Source organism: Solenopsis invicta, chromosome 3, assembly GCF_016802725.1.
Source record: "Solenopsis invicta isolate M01_SB chromosome 3, UNIL_Sinv_3.0, whole genome shotgun sequence".
Classification (NCBI taxonomy): domain Eukaryota; kingdom Metazoa; phylum Arthropoda; class Insecta; order Hymenoptera; family Formicidae; genus Solenopsis; species Solenopsis invicta.
The window spans coordinates 24,611,755-24,635,642 of NC_052666.1; the positions used below are offsets into that span (position 1 = coordinate 24,611,755).

A 23,888-nucleotide genomic window follows, 5' to 3' on the forward strand; every position below is an offset into this window, starting at 1 on the left:
TAAATTTATTTTATTCATAAGGAGTATATTTTTAACTTTACTTATTGTTAGTTTACTTGCCATCGTATCAGCATATGGGGTTAAGGTGACAACATTGACAAGTCCATAAAAAAATCTAAATTAAAAAATTTTAAATTATTTAACAGCTTTTAATTTTTGCAGATAATAAACGAGATTAGAGTGAATCAAAGAATATTATTTTTACATTGACACAAAAATTAGGGAAAATTGACAAACCTTAACATCGTATTGTCATCGTGTCCCCTTGCCATCCCCTTTCACTTAATTTAGTAAAATTTATTTTAGTTATTAATTTACTAAAATTATAGTAAAATTTTTCAAAGACGATATTGTCCCATAACTAATATAATTTGAGAGTAAATTCTAAGAGGAAATTCTCTTTACGCGAGTATGCACACGCTTGATATTAAATTTACTGCAGGACGCTTGATAACAAAAAAGACGTCCTTCGGATGATACAAGCGCAAGCGCGCGAGGTGATCGAAGCGATAATCTCGTGATCAACGCGGGAGTTATAAAAAATTATAAAAGAAACGACACGTATCCGGCACGATGTCTCTTCTGTGCATGTTCATCGCGTTATCGTCGACGGATAGGAGCGTAAATTGCTCATAAAAAAGGCGATAATAGTTCGTGATAAATTAAATCCGACAATAAAAACATAGTCATAAAAGGTGCGCCTGAGTTTTTGTTACATCCTGCCGCGTAATGTCCGCGCGTCATTCGCGTATCGCACCCGTAAAACAAGCCGATCTGTCCGCGATTGCCAAACCGCTTACGCCGGAAAGACTCGCGGCGCAGATTCCGCGCTGTCGCATGTCGATGCGAAGACACGATGGGAAGGTCAACGACACGCACCAACGAATATCTAATTACGCTAATGCTATAGTAACAGAAATCCAAACGTATGGAATACCAATACAACCCCGGCGGAGAACGCAAATATTTTCCAAGCGTTTACTATTGCTACACGGCAAAAGAGCAGCCCATCCGTTATGTATGACTGGAGCGTCCTCTTTCTCTCTCTTACTCTTTATTTCTTTCGCTTTATCTCGATGAGTATTTCCGGTACTACTAGATTGTTTACAAAGATTTACTGCTATTAGTGTTCTTCGCGTGTATGAGAAAGAGTACTCACTTAAATTGATTCAGCACATACGAATTTATTGTCAGCGTACATTGATATTAATCGTCTTGCAACGCAGAAGATATTTACCGATCAACCAGTGAAACGTTCTAAGAATTTCTTGAATTGTACAGTATTGAATACTTTATAAAACTTTAATTGTTCCCGGGCTGAAGAAGATTTATTTCATTTATTTAATTTTTTTAATACATTATTAATTAGAATTTTTAATATATACAATATATGAATTTCATTATATTCTTGATATATTCTTGATATTGCGATAAAAATTTCCTTAATTTTAGTAAATTTATTAAAAATATAATACTACAACTATTTATTAAAATTAGATTTACTGAATTTAAATATAAATAATGTTTAAAATATATAGCATCTTTTTCTTAAGTAGAGTAAACTTAAGCATTAAACTTAAAAAATAACTTTAGTGAAAATTTATTTGAATCAAATTTAATACATTATATTGAAATCTAGTAAATAAATTTTCGAAACATTGAATCCGGATATTTTAATTGTAAAAATAACACCTTCGCAAATATTTATTTAAACTCATATTTCCAAAGTTACGAAAAAGTTACTTGTAAAAAATAAATATTTTTGAAGAAATTTATTACACATTTGAGGAAACACATATATGAATAAAGTTATTATAATATGTCTTGAATAGTGTTAATATATCTGACAAAAACAAAAAATTTTTGTTGTAAAGGCTAAAGCGTAGACTCTTGCATAACGTACAATCAATCAGAATCAATCAGTCAATCAATCAGAATCATTTATTTCCCTTCCAAGGATAAATGAAGAACTTTGATTGGTTAATTCTCTTATACATTATGTATTATGCGTTATACAAAAGTCTATTCTTTGGCTTTAAGAATGTTTATAAATATAAATAATAGGTCGCCGCTTTTATACCATATACAAATAGGCAATATATAATATATAAGACATCTTTCTGTTGAAGAAATGGAGTATTCGATAACTCCGATACGATATGTATCTGCCATATCTTAAATCATTCTTAAATCATACAACTTTGTATTTGGAAATATATCCTAACAAAATAAACAATGCGATTCATATCCTCCTCGAAAATGTGTTGGGCTCTAAAATCCTATAGAATATAAAATAGAATCGCTATTTCCAATCACTAAGACGGACTTCTCCACTGTAGACGAATAGGTCAATTGTGTCCAGGATTCTAGCCGGGGAGGGTATCTCAACGGCGTCTGCCGGCCTCGAAGTCACGAAAAAAGGTGAACGTCCTCGAGTTCCATCCGAACCATCCCGTCACTTCGTCTATTCCCCACCACGGTCCTCAGACGACGACGAGCGACGACGCCGGGCGACGGCGACAGGTCCCTCTCTCTCTCGTGTACCATCATACAACTCGTTTCAAAACCAGATCCCTTCCTCACAGGTAGCCGTGAACCTTCTTAGGAAAGTTGAGAAACTCTAGAAAGCTCTCGCCACTCGAGCTCTGCCCAAGAAATGGCGACCGGATCGGATGACGTAAATCCGAGCCGTTTATTTTGAAAAGTTCCGTACATCATTGCAGACATAATTTGTGTCCGTATAATTCCAGCGACATTGAATTCGCCGAGCGAGCTGTTTTTCGCAAAAACCGTCACTAAATTTAATTTTGCAGATACAGAAAATACGAACGATTAGCAAATTTAAAACAAATGTTTTCAGCAAGTTTATTATTTTAAATTATTTTTACTCAACTTTAATTATTTTTTGCATTCTATTCTCACTTTGAAAATAACATCATAAGATGAACTGGGTAATTCCACTTAATTAATTTTATTTTTTTAAAATTGTATTAAATTAGATTTTGTAAAAAATAGAATTAATTAAGGTGAATTAATTGGGAGAAGATGCCACACTTAAACCATTCTTCCGAAACAATTTTATTATATGATGGAATCAAAGAATGAAAAATTATTATTAATACAATATTCTTAGGATCTTTATTTATTTATACAAATAAAAAGTAATGAAAATTACGATGTTCTCCTCTCTTGAAAAAAATTAGTTAAATCTTGTAAAACTGTCTATCTTCCTTAACGCATGGATTAGATGCCACCTCCTATGAGAGAATCACAAGTATTTAAATAGTATGATGTAAGAGGAAATACGTGTTTTGTTTATTTACAGTAGATAATCAAATTTAAATTGTAAAAACAACGTATGAGTGATGAAACCATGAATTTTGATAATTTATAGTTGGAAAAAGCAACTTATACTTTCATACTTTTGTATTATAGGTTTGAACAGCATTTTACAAATTTAAAATAATTAGAATTAAGTGAAGTACCCAAAATTTGAATAAGACTATTACAATGAAGGTTATCAAGTATTATAATCAAGTTTGAAAAATCATGTTTTGCATATAGTGACAGCTCAAGTGTCTGAAAAAAATGTTATTGCAATTTATATACATATAATAATATTAAAAATATAATTTATACCGGCTATGTAATTGCCATATAACTTGGCACAAAATTGTGTAACATTTTATTTTAAAATGAGCATCAAATCACAAAGCTTAGCTATCATGTTATTAAATACTATAAAAGGCATATTTCACTTCTTACTCTTTTATATTCTTACACTTTTTGCTGACCTTTATAAGAAATCACAATCAGAATGGTTTGTTCTCTCTCCTCCCCCCCCACCCTCAAGACGGCCGTATTCAATCCAGATATCTTAATATTTTTTACATTGTTATACGCAGACATAATTGTCTGAATACAATTTATTTAATCCGTCTGATTTTTGCGACTGTCGGTTTATTGAAGAATACAAGCGTTGCGCACGTATATCTTGTTCGATGAATGGACCAAATAGCTTCGTAAGCGAAATTGGCGCTTAACAAGGCGCATTTATGGCTGTGTTCCCAGGATTTCGGACGAGTTCTCACGTACGGCTCGGAATTATTTACGCATCGGTCTTTGCTCGTCTTCTTGAAGAGAATGGAGACAATAATTTACCCATGGAGACAATAATTTACCCACCAGAATGTTCTGTCTGCGAAATATCAACAGGTAGTTTTGCTCGGCAGATTACGTTAAGGGACTAAAAAGTGCTACCCAAGATGCAAGATATTCGCATGGACGATAACGGGAAAAAGAAATATTTGGCTGCTTACTCATTGCATACCGATGTCAAGGTTTGCAAACTTTGTCCGCTCACGATACAAAATGACTCGACGACGATGACATTACGTAAATTTTCAAGATAAAGCAAGATAGAGCTAATTATAAGATAAAACAAAAATAGCGAATTGCGTTCAACGTAACGCAAGCAGGCTTTATAATTGCGCTAAATATATATGTAATGTTTGATATGAGATATCGCTCGATGAATTTATTACTTTCTACTACTGTGCCCAAGAATGGACGCAATCAATGACGATAATTCGAATCGAACGCAGAGGACCATTCTCTCCCGTATACCTGTGACCTCGTGATATATCATTCCACCGATTAGTATTCGAATCCGAGAGACCAATAAAGGCAGAATTGCTATTGGGCGACACAATACTCGTGATAGAATCAAAAGGCCTAATCGCGGAGCCAGTTTCATTTATTGATGTTGCCAACCGTTGCAGAAATGCAAGACAAAAATACGTAGAAATAAATTAAATACTTTGGACTGTTAAACGCAGAAAAGTTCAGGTCGCTTTATATTCCAGGAATTTAAATTTGAGATATTTGTAAATTATCTTCGCGGCGTCTCCTCGAACTACCTTTGATACTCGAAGTAATCGTTGAATATAAACATCGTTTTCAATTCAGTTTTGAATACATTTCTATTCTAGGCACGTACGGTGATTTGCAAAATGTTTGAAGTAAGATATATCATTGTGTGTGTGTGTGCGTGTGTGTGTGTGTGTGCGTGCGTGTGTGTGTACGAGAACTGTAGGAGTTCTCGTACACACACACGCACGCACACACACAATGTATACACTTGAAAGTGATATTTAGACTCATTCATGTAATGACAAAGTAAGTAATTACAAAGTCAGAGTCGAAGTACCGGCGAGACGCTTTTATGTAACTAATCAACTAATTTTATCAATAATAACATGTAATATTCAGATCAATAGTGCATTATACAATATTATATGTCAAGGATGTAAATTAATTGGCTTCTCTATCAGTCCTAACATAATATATAATACAATGGTCTGATAGATCCTTTTTTATCAATTTCTTCGTTCTCATCAGGTCTACAGATATCTCTTTTTGTGTATATACTCAAAGCAAAGAACTTCAGCCGCTTCTGAATTATCTAAATCAGATATTCTCAACTTTATCATTAACATTACATTTAACTTAATATTCGGTGTATTGTCTTTCAGTAAATACGATAAATACGCAAACAAATAGAAAAAAATAAAAAGGAATAATGTACTGCAATTTAGAAACCATGTTCTTTAAACAGATTTATTGGTGATCGTAATTTGCGACATTGAAATTTATAGCCTGAAGCGAAATATTTTGTTTAATCAGTTCGAATCATCAGAAGAGCTATGATAACTTATCAAGTTACCATTTAATTGACGTAATGCGTATATAATAAATAAGACATGGAATTCCGCTAATCCGCATTTTACTCGAAAGCATAATTACAAAAACTTGATAATGATATTATTTACGTTTGATTAATTACAAAAACTTAATAATCATGTTATTTAGTTGCAAATCGTTGTATTTATTTCACGAGGCGTATCTTGTTAAACTATCATGTAAACTATCATCACGCTTGAAGCTTAAGGAAATTCTTCATCTTAAAAAAGTAGAGGGGAGACATGTAACTTTTCATTTATATATATCTTTAAATAAAGAAGCTTTTGATATTGCCACATTTAAAATAATATAATAATTAATGAGTTTGAGCAATAAAAATGATAATTTATTATTTAAAAATATTATCTTTACGATAACAAATATTGATGTGGAGAAAATTTTTAAAGATTGTGTATAATAACGACTTAAATATTGCAATAAAAGTCATTGTCACATTCTTACTAATATGATGTTATATTTACAAAGATTTACATAATTCATAAACACTTTAACTTTTACACAAAGATGATACTCATCTTTAGATGGAACTTTATTATTTTATTTTATTTTAATTCCAAAGTGTTCTTTAAACTTTATTCTTCCTTAGAAAAATATTTTTAAAAAATTTTTATATTTTGTTTGTGATTAAAGTATACCGGTAGAACAACATTCATTAAATTATATGACAAAATCTTTTATAAAAATTATAATTTAGAGTTGTATAGGTAAATTTACGAAAATAGATGTAGAAATGACCTCTTATAAAATATTGATAACTGCTTACAAAATTAAATTTAAAAAGGAATTGTTTAAAATTTGAAAAATATATTTTAGCTGCATAAAATATATAAAACTAATCTATATACATGTTTACAGAAGTGCATAATTATTTTTAAATTCTAATGTAGAAATATTGCAGCATGAAATATTACACAATCAACGTGGTAATATTTTAAATAAAGAATTAAACGGCTTTTGAAAGAATTGTAAAATGCTTATATTTCAAACATAGATTTGTTTAATTCTTGATAAATATTATTTAAAAATTTTATTTCTACAAAACTGCTGTGTTGTAACATATTATTTTAGTAATTATTGCAATTATTGCAAAATTGTCGTCAATTCTTGATGTCATTATGATGCATCAGAGTAAAATTCTTCTTTTCATGAGGCTATGCTATTTTACAAAGTCATTTAAAGAAAACTATGTGATTAAAAAAGTTGAAGCAAAATTAGGGTTGCCTACATATTAATTGAAAACTTTTTCCTCAAAGTTTGATCAAGTTCATATACTCATATTATGTGAAAAAGGTCGAAAACTACAGAATCGTTTAATGTAAGTGAAGCGCGCATTTTAGCATCGTGCGTGTTCGTATAATGGAGACGTAGTTAAGGAATCGGTGTTGCGTGGATCTATGCCCTTATCAATTAGGTCAAACGAATGCGAGGAATCAGTACGTAAGAGGTAAAGGGCAACGCGGTGAAGGAAGACGAAAAAGCAGTCGGAGGGGCAGCGCGCGATGGCGGCCGCAACTGATAAGAGCTTATCACCATACGCGTAACTATTCAGCACGACTGATTCGCCGGGCCACTGTTTCGCTTTATCGTCGTCGTTATACCTGCGAACGAATCGCCCGCGTCTGTTTAACACGCTTGATAAATGCACGTCGAGTCGAAAAAAAGTTGCGCCCGACGACCGGCCACTTGCGTCACCGGTTATGCGAGAGGCTTGTCGAGATGAGCGTCGGATTTAGGTAAGATGACGGGCCTGAATTCGCTACAGCTCGCCAATATCCGCTAATATATCCAAGAGTAATTTTAAACGTGTTTAATAGAGTACTGGATTAAAATAAAATTAGAGAAAGCAGCTCATAACGCTCATAACGTGCAATTGAAAGAGAAGAATTTCAAATAAAGATTTCCATCTTTTAAACGTCTTTTAGAAGCATTATGATACTCTGTTGAAGGTCTTAACAATGTGAAGAATCTTTTTTCTCCTCTAAAATAGAGATACTTTCCATTACTTAAATCTCTTTCTAAAACTTCAGAAGATTCTAAGAATTTCGAAAATTCTCCTTCTCATTAGCTAGCTTTCGTATCTTTCATAATTTTTATTAAACTTTTTTATAATAGATGCCCTCAAGGATATGCTGATAACACGTATCGCCATATTACAAGTCGAATTTAATATACAGCTGCGAGCTTACTTAAAGCGACGAGAAAGACAGTGGAGTATCACCGCCTTAAATAACTCTTACTACGATGGCATCGTCGAGACCTACATAAATGAAATTGAGATTCGCGCGTCAGAATACAACTAAACTCGAGGAAAACTCGTGCGCCCTTGCGACAGAAGAACGCCTACGATCCGGAAATAATTTCATCGATCGGCGAGCAATTGACGCAATGGCGTATTGCCGTTAGAAGCTGCATCGTTAGGGGTCCTAAACCGACGAAATTACTGATATTACAAAATTCTCCAAATTAATTTTGCAAAACTGAAAAATTTTTTTACACATTCGTCAAAGTACACACAAGAATAAATTATGGGCTACTTTAAGAACAAAGAAGAATTATCAACACATCATTAATTAAGCTTAAAAGCAAAAAAAGATTTATCGATATATTTAAAAAAAATTGTTGTTCTCAAGTTTAAGTTGAATCCCGCGATTTATTCTTGTGTGTACTTTATACATGTAAAAAAATATTCAATTCTGTGTACGTGTGTGTGTGTGTGTGTGTGTGTGTGTGTGTAAAGCCAAATCGAAGAATTTTGTATCCTGTAATGTTAGTATTTCTGTGAGTTGGCATTCCATTGAAACACAAGTGAGAAAACAAAATCTCGATGTGAAAGAATAAAATTCAACGAATGCATGCTTCTCTCATTGCTCTCGTTAATAGCGCTGCTAACTTACAAGATTTTTTTCTATATATTTCTTATCTTCGTAAAACTACATTTGGGAAGCGCAAGTACCTACGGATCCCACGAGAAGAAACGTATGTGCGGAATGAACCTCTAATCGCTGGAGGGCCCGTAATCACGACGGTTTTATCTCTTTCCTCTGATAGAGGCTGCACGTTGGCCGATAACAGTGAGGAAGTTAAATGGATTTCTAAAGTCTCTTAGTATTAAATTTTCCAGAGACTCTACTGGGAAAGACAAAGTACGAAAAAATTCGATTCTGCAATATCTCACCAATCATTGGCTGCAAGAATAATTGGACAAGATATTTACGCACTATCGACTCAATATCGTTGCTCCTCCATATCAGTATTCGATTTTTAAGTTTTTGATTAACACAAGAATGAGATGTTTAATTCAATAAATAATAACAAATTATTGAAAAATTGAATTTTTATCCAAGACAACCGAATGTTGTATTTCACATTAAACAAAGAAAATTTTCTCTTGGAATTTATTATAATTTTAATAAAATTTATTTACAAAAAATTAGTATAGTAAAATTGTAGTAAAATTTACTAAATTATATTAAATTTTTTAAAAGTTATAGTAAGATTCTTTGAAATCCATGTTGTTTCACAATTATAGATTTTGAGGATAAATTCTAAAAAAAATTCTCTGTGTAAAGTTTGAGAAATACTTATAACTGTTGCCACGGATAAATAATATTTATTAAAATTTTACTAAAATTAGGGTAAAATTCTTCACGATTACTATGATTTTGAAAGAAAACTCTAAAATAAAATTCTCAGTGTGTAATTTTCTAAAGTTTTACATGTGAACAAAACTTTTAATCAACTTGCCATTCTGTTATCAACTCAAATATTATCTACGATCTGTGTCGTTAAAATCGTTGAAATCTTCCCGATGCAGTCAGTTGCTGATAATAGAGCGGATAAGCGAGCGTCTGTCGTATTCGAGACTAAGGTACGCTCTGGGATAAATGTGCAATTGTAATCGCGATGGATTATTCAAGGTCGGTGGAATTTCTTCCGCGCTATATAGTAAATCATACGGTTGTTGTTTCGCGTTGCCTTTGACGTATTTGGTCAAAACATATTCTTTCATTTCATAAGAGATTCTCTTCCTCTCCCTCTTTTTTTCCTGAATAATTATAGGCTTGTGCGACGGATTGCGTGTGCGAATTTTTGCGTTCATTCACGAACTGCAGGCGCCGCGATAGTAACAGTAATGGTTCCGTGCCGGTTGGTAACCACGAGAAAATTGAGAGTCGTTTGCGTTCAACTGACTGAATGGTGGCAGCTTATGACAGATGTAATATAGTGGATGAACGTCGAGCGCGATAAACGCAAGATTATTTATCCAAACGAAAATCACTTTAGAATTTTCTCGGTGAGGAAAGTCACCAAACTGTTAAAGCATAAACCTCCTAAAGTGGCATCCCCTTATTTCTTGAAAATTAAACATTGCACTGATTATAATTGACAAAAATATGATTTGCTTAAACAATTCAGGAAATAAAAATATTATTTAATAGAAGATAATTTTTAGTTCGTATTCATGTTTTTGAAGTTTTATTTTTGGCTTTTGTTTAAGAAATATTATTAAGAAACGAAATGATATGCTAATATTGGTGACTTTCCTCTACATCATCTTATTTTATTAATAGCGTAATGTGTCTTATGCAAACAAGCCTGTCCTTCGCGCTCTGCTTGTATTCGTGTTCTTGTTGTCGAAGGACGTTCAATTCGATTAAATATAACGAATTTGCCAAACTGTATTTCTCATTCTCCAATCGCATGATGCAATCGCTTACAGAGTTCAACATTGTTGCAATCTTGCACATATGAGATATCAAATTATCTTATGCATTTTTACAAACATTTTTCACTGCTCACTGCAGACACGAGTGGCTAAAGGAGTGGCCTTCGACATCTCGAGGATAATAGAAACAAATCGGAAATTATCTACTGTCTTGTAATGCAAAGAATAATGTAATTACAACTTAAATTCTCTTTTGCATCAACGAACCTTTTAATAAAAGGTAATTTCATAGAAATTCTCTTCTCTTAAAAATTTTGAAATGCTAAATATTTTATTATTATTCATTAATTTTATTATTAATCTTGCGTATGTTATATTATCCACGATATAATAAAAAATGTGTTTGCTATTAAAATATTGAAATTCATCAGATTCAATGATTTCACAGAAGATGCGTTTTTCTTTGACAGAAAATCCTACAGCTCCGGAATGCATCGTACCATTACATGCTTGTAGAAACAGTGAGAATAGCTTCGCGCGCAAGCGTGCGCGAAAGAAAAGTTTACGGTTACGCATGTACAAAGGTGGAATCCCGCATCTAACGGTGTTATGCGAATAGACGATAAGAACGCCAGAAACAGTAAGAGCGCAACAATCGCATCCTGCAAATCGGTCAATTTCTGCCCTTCGCTCGCAACACAGGAATTTAAATTTGTATTATAACTCAATCAATTGAATCGGTTACCTGTATGTGTGTGTGTGTGTGTGTGTGTGTGTGTGTGTGTGTGTGTGTGTGTGTGTGCGTGCGTGTGTGTGCGTATGTGTGTGTGAAAAATGTAACTTTTACAGAACTGGAGAAACCTAGTTTTTACATTTACAGTAATCAAAATAATTTTCTAAAATTTACTGCCAAAAAAAAACTAATTATAAAAATTCAAATTATTCTAATTGTAAAAAGCAGTTTTGTGAGCTTGGTATCTAGGAAAGGAATGCTTGACCAATGTGGTTTTTGAAAGAAACTGTTTATCTTTCTTGATTCTGAATTCCTTGGCCCTTTGGTGGAACATGTATTATGTCCTTAGAAAATTCATATCTTTTACAAAAATAAAGATATCGACTTTTTCCTCGACTCATTTTACAGATAAAAGATAGGACTTTTCACAAGAAAGTCAACATTCTTGTGAGTTTCACTCTTGGTCTGCGTACTTCATCAAATATTCATATAGTAAAAAATTAAAAATACATCTTCTACAAAAATGAAGGTAGCAAGTTCTTTTTAAGCTCATTTTGAATATCAACGTAAGGGCTATATAAAAAAATTGCTGCTTAATCTCAGAATCACGTTTCCAATGTGGCAAACCAAAAAATAGTAAATTCAAATCATTGATTCCAAAAATTCTTGGAATGTGCGTTTAAAAACTTTAAGAAGATAAAATAGATGCTGATTATTTCTAGAAAAAATTCAGGAACGGAAAGATTAACATTTCAATTTGGACAAAAATTTAATTTATGGAATTTCTTAAATAACCAACTTAATTATAAATTTCACATTTTTAATAGAAGGCAAAATTACTTTCACATTACATTTGTAACAATTGCAACAGCTATAATGAAGAATTCACGAAGATATACTAGTCGTGAGCGCAACGATGCGGATCTAAAATATCGAATACCATCAGTCCGATGATAGCGATTAACTGTTTCAGACATCGATATAAAAAAAAGGCGTAAGGAAGTCGCCGGTACAGCTAAAAGTCGAACGCTGGCCGCCGCTACCTGAGGATTTGATATAGATGTCGAAAGGTCACGCTACGGTGATTTCGTCGCGAATTCTTTCAAGCCTTTCCTTCTCTCCACTCGCCGACGCGGCGTGAATTTAAGCTGCGGCGTAACGAAGAAGCGAACGGGGAAGCGAAGCGTGCAAACAAACGGGAAGCCGGGAAAAACAATAATTATTTTCGTGCCACGGTCGCGTCGTTTGGAATCATGCTGCGCTCGGCGATAAGGAAATGTGCCGCTAGAAAATGAACGATCGCTGGTAATTGACGGTTTTTTTCCTTCTTTTTTTCAAGAACGCGCGGCGACGATGTCGCGAACTGAGGAGTCGCGTTCCTCGAGGAGTTCCGCTCGCCCGAACGGAAAGCTCGTCGGTGAAGGAGGGAATTCTGTTTCGGCATGCTTGTTCGAGATAGAAAGTCGGCTCGTAGAGATCGACCATGTTCGAGACAAGTTTAGTTTAATGACGTGCCGCTATTTCCAAGGAAGAAGACGCGCGACACACGTATCGTACATAGCGTTAGAACGTACGATGCGATTCGTATCTATATCACCTTGCGTTATTTTCTACTTTCCATATTTAACGGACGAGATCTTTGAGACTATATGTATATACAGATATAGTTCTTTGATAAAGAAAGAAATTGCCGTTGTCGGAAATTTGTTAAGAAGGCAGGGGGGAAAAAAGAATAAATTTGCTCGTTGAGAAAATGGATTCGAGTTACATGAAAAATAAATGTTACTCAAGCGTTGGAGCACTTCAACGTTTGCGTTCTCCGGAGGTTACTCATTTTTATATAATATTTGCCTACGTGCGGAGGGACGAGTGTCGCAACATCGTTTCATTACTATTGTTTACTTACTCCGGCTCTCCCATTCTTCGCGCTTGTGCTTCCGTTATTGCGAGCTCGACATATTCCTGCTTCCGGTTTCGGACTAGAAGGCAACCAACCACGACTTCTCTCATATAGTCATTACCATGGCGATTATTGTGGGTGTTCTACTGCGACACCATAGCTATTTTTATCGCTTTTCCCTAATTAGATTAGATAAGCAATCTATATTGCTGTTGTACGTCACATTGCTCGATAAACGTACGTACAAAACACTTTGCGACGATCACATAAAAATTTTGTTTTGTCCAGATAATAATTTATTTCTCCGCGTTAAAAGTAATTGTTAATAAACATGTGTTTCCTAGGAACGCATCTATGTAATTTAATTTAAAGAGACATTTTATTATTTATACTACGCACCACTAACTGTGTCAATTTTTATAACCACTTTTATCGTATTATTGATTATTTAATATTTTTGAACATCCAACTATTAAATTAAATTTCTTTTATTTATTAATAGAGGAAAGTTAATATATACTGGCATATCACTTTTGTTTTCGAGTAATATTTTTTAAACGTAAGAAATATTACTTATAAAAATAAACTTTATAAACATGAATATAAACTACAAAGTATCATCTATTAGCTGATAGGCAGTATTTATAATATTGTTTTGTATTTTGTAATCATTAATGTTTTTACAACATAACTATTTTGTTACAGAACTATATATTTTTATATATTAAATAGGTCAAAACGTTTGTTATTTAAAGATCGTAATTTAATTATTAAACTATAATTGCGAGTAACATGTACAATTGTTAGCAATAAAAACCAGCTATACTTCTATTAATTTATTGTTTAATTGATTAATTCAATAAGAGTCTGAATAGAAGAGGAGAGGCTACCCCTATTATCTTCATTATTAGGTGACGAATTCTAATAATTGCTTATGGAATTATTCGTTTAGTAGCCCGCCATTTTTTTAGTGGTGCTAATATACCAATATACAACAGCTGACAATTGTTATTAGGCATTTTTAGTTTTGAACATTTCTAAACTTTTTCAAGCTACACTATAAGAAAATTTTCTCAAAATTACCCACTATAATAGGTATAAAGTTATCAAGTAGTTGTAAATTTCAACATATTTTACATATTGTACACATTTTCAGTTATGCAAAGTTAAACAACAATATGAGATTTTGTTAATATGGTGTTTTAGTAAAATTTCCGTATCAAAATATTTCCTTGATAAATCAATTGTTAGATACTCTACAGAACGATGTTCAGAAACATTTTATGCTTGTTGTTTAATGTTAAACAGCAATAAAATAATATTTCTAATAATATCTCTAAAGTTTCTAAACGGAGAAAAATTCTAAATCAGGACAATTCTAAACAATGGATAATTAAAAATATATAATTTTAAAACAAAATACTGTGTGATTTTTAAACTAAACTAATTTTTTGAAATTATTTTTGGGTTTGTTATATTACCATCTTTTTTCCACTAATTATGCGTTGCATTTTTATAAATCACATTCTAAGTAATAAATATTTCATTACTTTTAGTCTAAGTACAAAGTCTATATTGTAGCAGAACGTAATATTTGTCGTATTAGACAGCTCTGATAATAGAGTCATCAAACGAATAAAATAACACCAGGAGATCAGAATTTCTGCAGGGGTTTGAAGATCTAAACTCATTTTTTCTTTAATGCTATCATTATTATCTACACAATTATATATGATTGATGACTGGACGCGAAAAGCCCAAAATGGACGAAGCTTTTGTATTCAAAAAGATGTCAGTATCGTAATAAAATAACATTGTGTGATCAATAAAACGATATCAGGATCAAGATATAATTATGGTGTTACAACGCTTCTTGTTTCTGTAGGAAATATAATACCGTTTGTTTATGGTAACGACGTGTCGTCGATAGTTTTTTTTTTCTCAGCAAGTATCAAAGACACAATCGATATTTTTGTAATACTATAGGAAAATTACTTCCGCGGTATTTTCCTAAGGCATTCATCGTGCGTCCCTTTCTGGGCGGTGGATTAAAATGAAACCTCTTCCATCAAGTGAGCTTTTAATATTTAATGATATTTAATGATATCCTGAGAACAAACCTCGGCCAGATAAAATGCTAATGTTGAATATCATTTATGAATAAATAAAAAATCTATAATTTACGAATGACCAAAAAGATCTGCGATTTTACTTTTGTCTAAAACATTTTAACTAATTGTAAATCGGGGAATAATATTCTTATCAGAGCACGACAATTGTCTCAGTTTTCTGAAGTGCTTCTACAATATTTGTTTAATTTATGATATTACGCTTTTGTAAGACAAATTTAACCGTTACAAATTAATCAAAAATATATATTATTTTTTTCTCTTTAATGGGACCACGCGTTCACACACAAGTGACTATGCAAAGTACTTCAACTTGACACAAGTTTCAAATGTGTAACGCGAGGACTACTATCAACATTTGCGTCAGTGGCACCTGCGCAAGCACGAAGAACGAGTAAAGAAAATTGCTTTATACCGCCCACGATAAAAATGCGAAACGTACGAGCATAGACACAATTACTGTAGTGAGATTATCTTGTCCGCCCTACATTTCTAGTAATATAGAAGTTACTATTTAAAGCTTTTTAAATCAATTTTTATTTTCAACATTTTATATTGGCATTAATTATAAATTTTATGGTAAAATAAGATATAAAATGCACACTGAAATGAAGTTTAATAAAATAAATCAAGTGAAGCTAACACAATAAAATGCCTCGTAAAAACTAAAAATAAAAAATGCACGAGTTTATCTTCAAAATAATATAACGACATACATTGGCAAGGTAACAACGTTTATCGAGACAAGTGTTTTTGACGTAAAGAGACAGATAGCGAATTAATTGCAGCTGTAACGAGCATCGTAATGTTTCATCGTAATGAGTAAAAAAAAAAACGAAGTACGGCACAAAATTATCACTGTTGAATAACGTTTTTTTTGAGAAAAATTTTGCATTGACGTTGGTCTTCTAGTTTATTTCCCAGAGTTTCATAACCTCCAGAATCGATCGTGGTGGTTGATGCATCAGCGAACACCCACTGTGTTTGCATTGCTACACTTCGTCGTTTTGTCGTTCACTTCTACGTAACGACAGCACGCTTAATCGCGACGTTCGTTGTGCCAATGGTAAATCGCGCGGTGCCGCCGTTTTTTGTTAGTGAGAGGAAAGTCGGTTAAACGAGAAATCAATATTTTTGCCGTAAGCGACAGTCGTAATTAGGATGATTCATTATGGCAAGTTTTTGATGATTATTATTATCCTTTTGTGTCTGGCCTCCTTTTAGGAGTAGCATTTAATTGTATTATGTTCTACCAACAGTTAGACCCTAAAAAGAGCTGCAAATTAAAAATAAAAATTTTAAAATTTTAAATAACAGAATAAAATGAGTTTCTCTCAAATCTAACTTTTAGCATTTTAGTCCGTCATATAGGATCCATCAAATTTAACTTTTAGAATTTTTACTGTTTTGTTATAAACAATTTTAAAGCCTATATATACGAACTTACATATGAATACAAAAAAAGTAGAGATTTTGGACCTCTACGATTTGGACCTTAAGTTCAAAATTTTAAAATTAACTAGTTACTTTTTTCCATATAACCATTACATTGACCTTCAAAATAAACTGAAAAAACTCGTTATCTTGATTTTTTTGGAACATATGGATTTTCAAAGAGAGAGACATAAATGTTTCATCAGGCATAAAATGCTCTAATGTTGGAAAATAGACGTTCCCTGAATCTGATCACGGTTTCTAATCTAGAATCACAATCAACTGCATTTAGCATGCGAGGATTCTCATTGTTTTTCTTTCACAAACGTTAGCTCGTTGGCTTAAACGATTTTATTGAGTAGACATATTTGCGCGCACGACGAACTGTCCGACGCCTGACGTAATTCCTGCCAAAGGGGACTGACCCCCCCCAAATATGATGAGACAGCATTGACATGCATGTGCAGATTTGCCTTTCAATTTCTATTACGATGCTCCCGAAGTCGCGACCGTATCGATGCATATTAATAACTCGTTATTATGCAAAAATAAAAATCAATTCTGAATATATAATACAGATAAAAATATTTTTTATGTCCACGTTAAATTTCATGCTACCCTGCAGATGTCAATAATTAACAGAAAAGAAAAAATACATGCGCATAAATATATTTATAATATTAAACGCTCTTGATTTGAAAAATAATAACGCATGCATACGAGTATGCTTCTGCTGTACTGAAGCTTCCAGCAATATTTCAGAAATATTGTAATAATTTTCAATATAATATTTCAAAAACGTTTCAGAGACGTACAATATCAATATTTTACCAAAATATTCCAACAATGTTGTAGAAATAATATAAAATTTTCAGGATATATATGTATAAGAAGCGCGTGGAGTACGCTCCGATATGCGTGTAACTTCATGTGAAAAGGTATTTGTGTCCCCACGTGTATATTCATGAAAATAAACTGTCTTCTATCTGATGCAGCAGTTTATAATATTGTTTTGTTATATTTTGTAATAATTAATGTTTTCGCAACAAAATCCAAAAAGAGCGCATAAGAAAGTGAGTTCCAAACCTAATACAGTAAGCAGTACTAGTAGAATTTAAACATGACTTCGTATGAAAGGAGTACTAAAAAGTTAATTATAAAATTAATTAATAACTTAAGTAATCAAATAGTACACTAAGTTTTTACTAATATGTTTTATTAAATGTTTTATAAAAATATTTTATAAAATTATAAGACTAGAATCAAACTTTTTCACTTTATACGTTTCTTTAGCATCTCAGTGGATTTGTTCTATTTTTTCTATTCTATTAGAGAGAATATGAAAAATTCATAAAATCTCTGTCAATATTAAAAGTCAATATTAAAGTTGAAGATTTCATAGTTGTCTCACGGAGACGAGTACCGCCTTACACTGCACAGTGATTTATGTTCTAAACTACTAGGAAAATATGAAAGAAAACAATATAAACAAAACAGTTTTATAAAGTTACAAACATGTAAAATGATCTAATATAAAAAATAATAAACTATGTAATTTGCAAAAGAATATCGTACAAATTTTATTTTCGTTTTTTAATTATTTTTACACAGAAAAAGAGTTAGTATCAAATTAACAATTCATGTTTCATATATGAGCAAGAATATAAAATCTTGGAAGAATTTATAATCTTTAACAGACATAATTTGTTTACATAAAGAGATGTTTTTCATGTAAGCAAATTATGTCTGTTTAAGATTATAAATTTTTCCAAGAAGATTTTATATTCTCGCTTATATATCAGACAATAAATTGTTGATTTAATACTACTTTTTTTTTGCGCACCCCAGTGCGATCCCCTAGTAAGTAGGCGCCTATTTACTAGGGGGTCGCGCTAATCGCGTGAAGTTGCACGCACCGCGCGCTAAGAAGCTGCGTGCGGCACAGATAAACATCGGAAGCATCGTGCCAGGTGCCGTGCGATCTTCATACCAAAAGCAAAGTTATCGCCGTATGTACTCACAAGTATACCAGCGATCTGTTGCTAGATCGCGAATTTCGTGGGACTCCATTCGACCGAAGCTCGTCGTGCGAGCGACGGCGACGGCGTCAGTGATCTGTCGTCCGTCGATCGATCGCGTTTTTCGATCCGCGAGTGTTTGTTTTCAGACTCAATTCGTACGTGTATCAGTGTACATACGTGAGAACGCGGACTCAATAATCATCTAAAAACATGCGTGTGTTATACGTTAGCAACGGTTACGGTCACGGGACCGAAGGTTATGCGACATCTTAATTTATCTCGCCCGCCGCGGCGTGGTGATGGTGTCACATGAAGGTGTTCGCGCGTCTCCATCGTTCGAGAGTCGTCCGTCGGCTAACTTCGTTGCCGTCGGATATCGAGTGACGCCGCTCGCAGTTCGCGGATAGCGCTCGCCGTTTCGTGTTGATTTCCCGTTGTTACCGATAATAAACTGCGCATCGCGTACATTGGAAGTGCCGTGTAAGTGCAAAGTGCCGCGCGATCTTCATAGCAGTGATTACCGCCGTATGTACTCACAAGTGTACCAACAAGCTGTTGTTAGACCGCGAGTTTCGTTCGACCGGAGCTCGTCTCGTCGCGCGAGCGACGGCGTCGGTGAGTGTCCGTCCGTCAATGGGTGTTTGTTTTCGATCTCAATTCGTATGTTTATCAGCGTACGGGAGAACGCGGATATAATAATCGTCCGGAGATGCGCGTGTGTTATGTGTTAGCAACGGCCGCGGCCAACCGGTCGTAAGGTTATGTTGCGCCGCGCGGCGCGGCGTAAACATTACCGCGCGTACTCCTGCGCTCGAGATTCGTCGCCTACCGCGGAGTGCCGTCCAGGTTGTCGCGCGATCGTCTAGGTGATTATTGCTAGTGTAGTGTTTTCGTAAGTGAGTGCCATAAAAAAGTAACAAGCAGGTACAAGAGAGGAGGAGGAGGAGGACCTGGAGGCATCGGGCAACGGCGGAGCAACCACGAGGTAAACGAGTACTTGATTTAAAAGTTAAATTACTTTAATAGGACTTGTACATCTAATTTGTTAAAAGTCTACATATATAGAGATTTTTGTAAAAATATATATTTATTTTATTAATATAATTCGTGCTTGAAAAAGATGAATAAAAACTCAACCAACGTAATCATTTTTTGCAATAATAATTACGCTACTATAATGTGAATTATATTTATTTGTGTTTTACAGATTACAACATTAAAAACTCCGCTGCTGCGCATCGTGTGTCGGTGAGTGACAAATGATATTTTAATTTAGTAAAGAATCTCTATTGAATACGTTGATAGAGATCTATTTAAAATGCATGCGCTACTTTAGATTAATCGATGTTTAATCCTGGAACGTATTTCTATCCAACAATTTTTGCACGAAAATATACACTGTAGTATGTAAGATGAAACTTATTATATTAATCTGTCAGCGCGTATTTTTATGAACGTTACGGGAAAATATATAGAGAGTTCTTCTGAATAGCTAATTTGATGTCTGTAAACGAGTTTAATTAGAGTTCCCGATATAAAAAAACTTTTTTGATTAGAGAAAAAAATAAAGACAAAAAATGTACGTCAAATCCTAGTTCTGAATTGTATATACGATTCCTTTTGACGAATTCTAGAGTTCTCGATATATATATTTTAGAAATGGTTCTGCCCGAAAATGTAAAAAAAAATTGAGATTGAATTCTCAAAAGTGATATCAAAAAAATAGTCGCAAATATCAAAAATATCAGTTCTTCAAAAATATCAGTTTTACGTTTCGCATTAAGATTTTTGATAGAATTTCGCGGCGACTATTCAGAGCATTCAGCAGGATTTCCAGAACTCTAAAAAAATTTTTTCACACTTCAAAACTACAAAAGTCGAAGAGATAATTCTAATCGTTTATTAGCACGTTCTGTTTAATTGTATTATTCACATAATAGTCTTGTTTCATTTATGATCATGTTATGATTATGATTCATGACTTTTATTTTTAAATAACACTTGCAAGTTACGTAAGCTCACATTTCGGAGATAATGAGAGTGTAACGAAGCATCGTCGTTATTCAATGAATGTAAATAACAAATGCGTTCTCGACGATAAATGTGCAGTTCCAGAATGGTGACTGGGCCAATCTGTAAATTGTCTGAAAAGCACGTTTGCGACAAACATGTGACAATGAGGATTGATAAAATTGTAATTAGTGTACAAAATTCGAATGTGTTTGTTGCATGAAGGATATAGAGTTGTAAAGCTATTTTGGGTCTCTCAAACTTGTATTCGTCTATTATAAATCAGCATACATATACAGAAATTCAATGAACACTTGCATTGTATCTTATCAGTATTTTTCTGTAAGTGGCTCGTGTTTTCCCACGTCTGTTGAACTAAAAATAATGTAATCTTAAAGAGTACCGGGAACGACGTCGGAGATAATTTCTCGAAAGTATTAATAGTTTCGAGAAGTCTCCGAGACATAATACTGACAAAAACGCGAAGCGTCGTTAAATTTACATTCAGAAGAGAAACGCAGCTTACGATGCTCAAAAAAAAAAAAAAAAAAGAAAGAAAAAGGAATTTCTATATACGAATCGTGTTTGGTGTATTAACGGCTGAATATACAGACAACCGTAATCGAGTGGCTCTTTGCAAAAGACTTGCCTACGAGTACATTCACTAGAAACGATGCGATATTTGTACAGGTGCGCAAGCCAACTATAGACTCACTGCCGAAATACAATAGCCTTTCCTGTACGATAATACGAACTACAAATGCCGGGAATCCGCGTTCGAGTGGCGCTAATCCTATCCCCGCCGTATTCGCGAGGAACAATCGAATTGTGACGATGCATTCGAAGTGTAACCACGTTCGAATGCATTCTGGAAAGAGAAGAAAACAATAATTGCTATCATTCCCAGCGTTGTTGTTACATGAGTCCTCAACGACGATCGAGTCGACGTGAGATTAATTCGAGTCCCCGAGGCGATGGTATCTACAAGCGCGATTGACGATTGAATTTATTTCCAGCGGAATCGAACGTGCGTATCACCGACCTTCTAGAAAATGATAAAAATACCGATTAGATGCCGTCGCCGTCGCTTCGGGGACCTGCGAAATTACTTGGCGAAGCTACAGGCGGCCGATAAGAGAAACAATAACTAATAATAAGCACATGTCTGGCGTGCGCGAGGCGCTGAGCTAAAACAGCCATGCAACTGCATGCGAATTGGTATTTATTTGCCAGCGAGAAACAGCCGAGCGAAGACGTAACGCAGCGCAGAGACGCGACGCGTTAATGATTAGAATTAATTTGTCGGCAATTTGATGCCTGGCGTGTTTGTGTGTGTACCGCGAAAAAAGAGAGTTCTGACGTGAAAGGGTCGACGGATTGCGACCGTGTCCCATTTTGCGTGCACCGATCGAAGACAGGAACGTACGCTGCGAGAATGAAAGGAGCATGTGGCGGGGCCATTGTTACTGCAAACGCGAATGCAACGAGCGATGAAAAATAGTTTCCGTCGCGCGCTCGTAGGATGGTGGTGGATAGTCGGATAGATGATACGCGAAAGTCGTGAAAAATAGGCGCGACGATTGTCAGACTGGTGGAAGAATTATCGGCGCTATGACGTTCACCGAATGGGGCGCTATCATGTAAATTTGTCGGTTTCCTCATTTCCTTAGCTTTTTAATTAGCACAAGTCGCAACCGTGTCGCCATAAGCGCGATAATAAATGACAATGTGCCCGACGCATATGTGAGCATATGCGTTTATTATTGTTCATAATTCAAAGGCTGTCATATAATTTCTTTAAACTAAAATTGTTAAGCAAGTTAGAAGAAAAGCGACTAATTGAAAAAAAATGCAGGATTGAAAAGGAGATTCGAGATTACAACTTATTTTGATAAAACCTATTTTAAATTTCAACGCAGTCAATTTCAATTACATTTTAACGAAATTCTATTATTTATATTTTTTTCAAGCTAAAGACTTGAAGATTAATTCTTACGATATAACGCGAAAAATAGCACTTTATCTGTACAAACCTGAATAACTTACGTCCGAACACTTTTTTTTATCTATTTCAAATGGTTCAAAAAGTCTTTAAAAACTTATAAACATACTTTTAAGTTTCTGGAACAAATGTCTGTATTTTATTTAAAAAAAAAGAAAAATAAAATGTAGCATAATTTAATTACTGTTATTTAATTTAAAAAATTGTAACTTTTTATAATAAATGCATGTAACAAAGTGACTCTACGATGTTTCAGTTAAGCTTTGAAATAAGAATGAAAAGAAAAGGCACTCCAAATTCGTCAAAAAGTACACTTATTTGGGTACATAAAAATGAGTAATTTTTAATATGAGATAAATAGAAAAAATCGAGTATAAATACTTTTTTTATATTTTGGTGCAGAAATGTTTTACCCAAAAGGCTCAACGTCTTGTTCGTTTTATTGTCATTGTCTTGTTAGCACATAATACGATTTGATGCTTTAATTTTATTTGTCATATCTATTTTTTTTTTAAATAAGTAATTTACGAGAAGATATGGAAGATGGGGGACTCTTTGAGATTTTCATGAATAAAAATTGACTATGAATTCCACGTTATCCATATTTATAGTGAAAGAGTTAAGTAAATTAAAAATGAATTTCAATGTAGTCAATTTCAATTACATTTTAATTAAATTCTACCATGTATGTTGTTGTATGAGAATTAAAAAATTGTAAATATATGACATTCTTATGTCAAATATTGCAATTGTTATCGGAAAGAAAACGTGTAAAAATGTATTTTTTTCAATAACGTGAAGTCAATAAATTTGATAATTCGATACAAACATTCTTTACACTTCATATAAAAAGCTCATAAAAAAGACACTTCTCGGAATAATATTGCAAAATAGGATTGTAAAAATAATATTGTAAAATATACATCTGCTGTAAATCATATATTTCCATCTACAACATATACTAGATAAGTCTGCACTGTTAAATATAAAAGAACTTAAATTTTTAAATCAAGTTCTTGAGTTAAGTAACATTTTGTTATTTGTGTGTGCGTGTGCGTGTGTGTGACAAACTTGATTATTTCATCACAAAATATGTAACCGAGGAAACAAAATTACATGTAATCAATCCGTTTCTACAATTGAATTACTCGGTTTCAAAATGAGCAACGTTCATATTAAGGCATGCAGGCATACTTGAATTTAATGTTCGATTAATATAACCAAACATTT

The 23,888-nt window shown here is 33.5% G+C and overlaps 1 protein-coding gene across 3 annotated transcripts in view; it reads right to left on the reverse strand.

The window, feature by feature from the left end:
• Window positions 1–23,888, reverse strand: part of LOC105197206 (cyclic AMP response element-binding protein A) — a 39,918-nt gene that overhangs the window by 10,256 nt on the left and 5,774 nt on the right. The window lies entirely within an intron of this gene.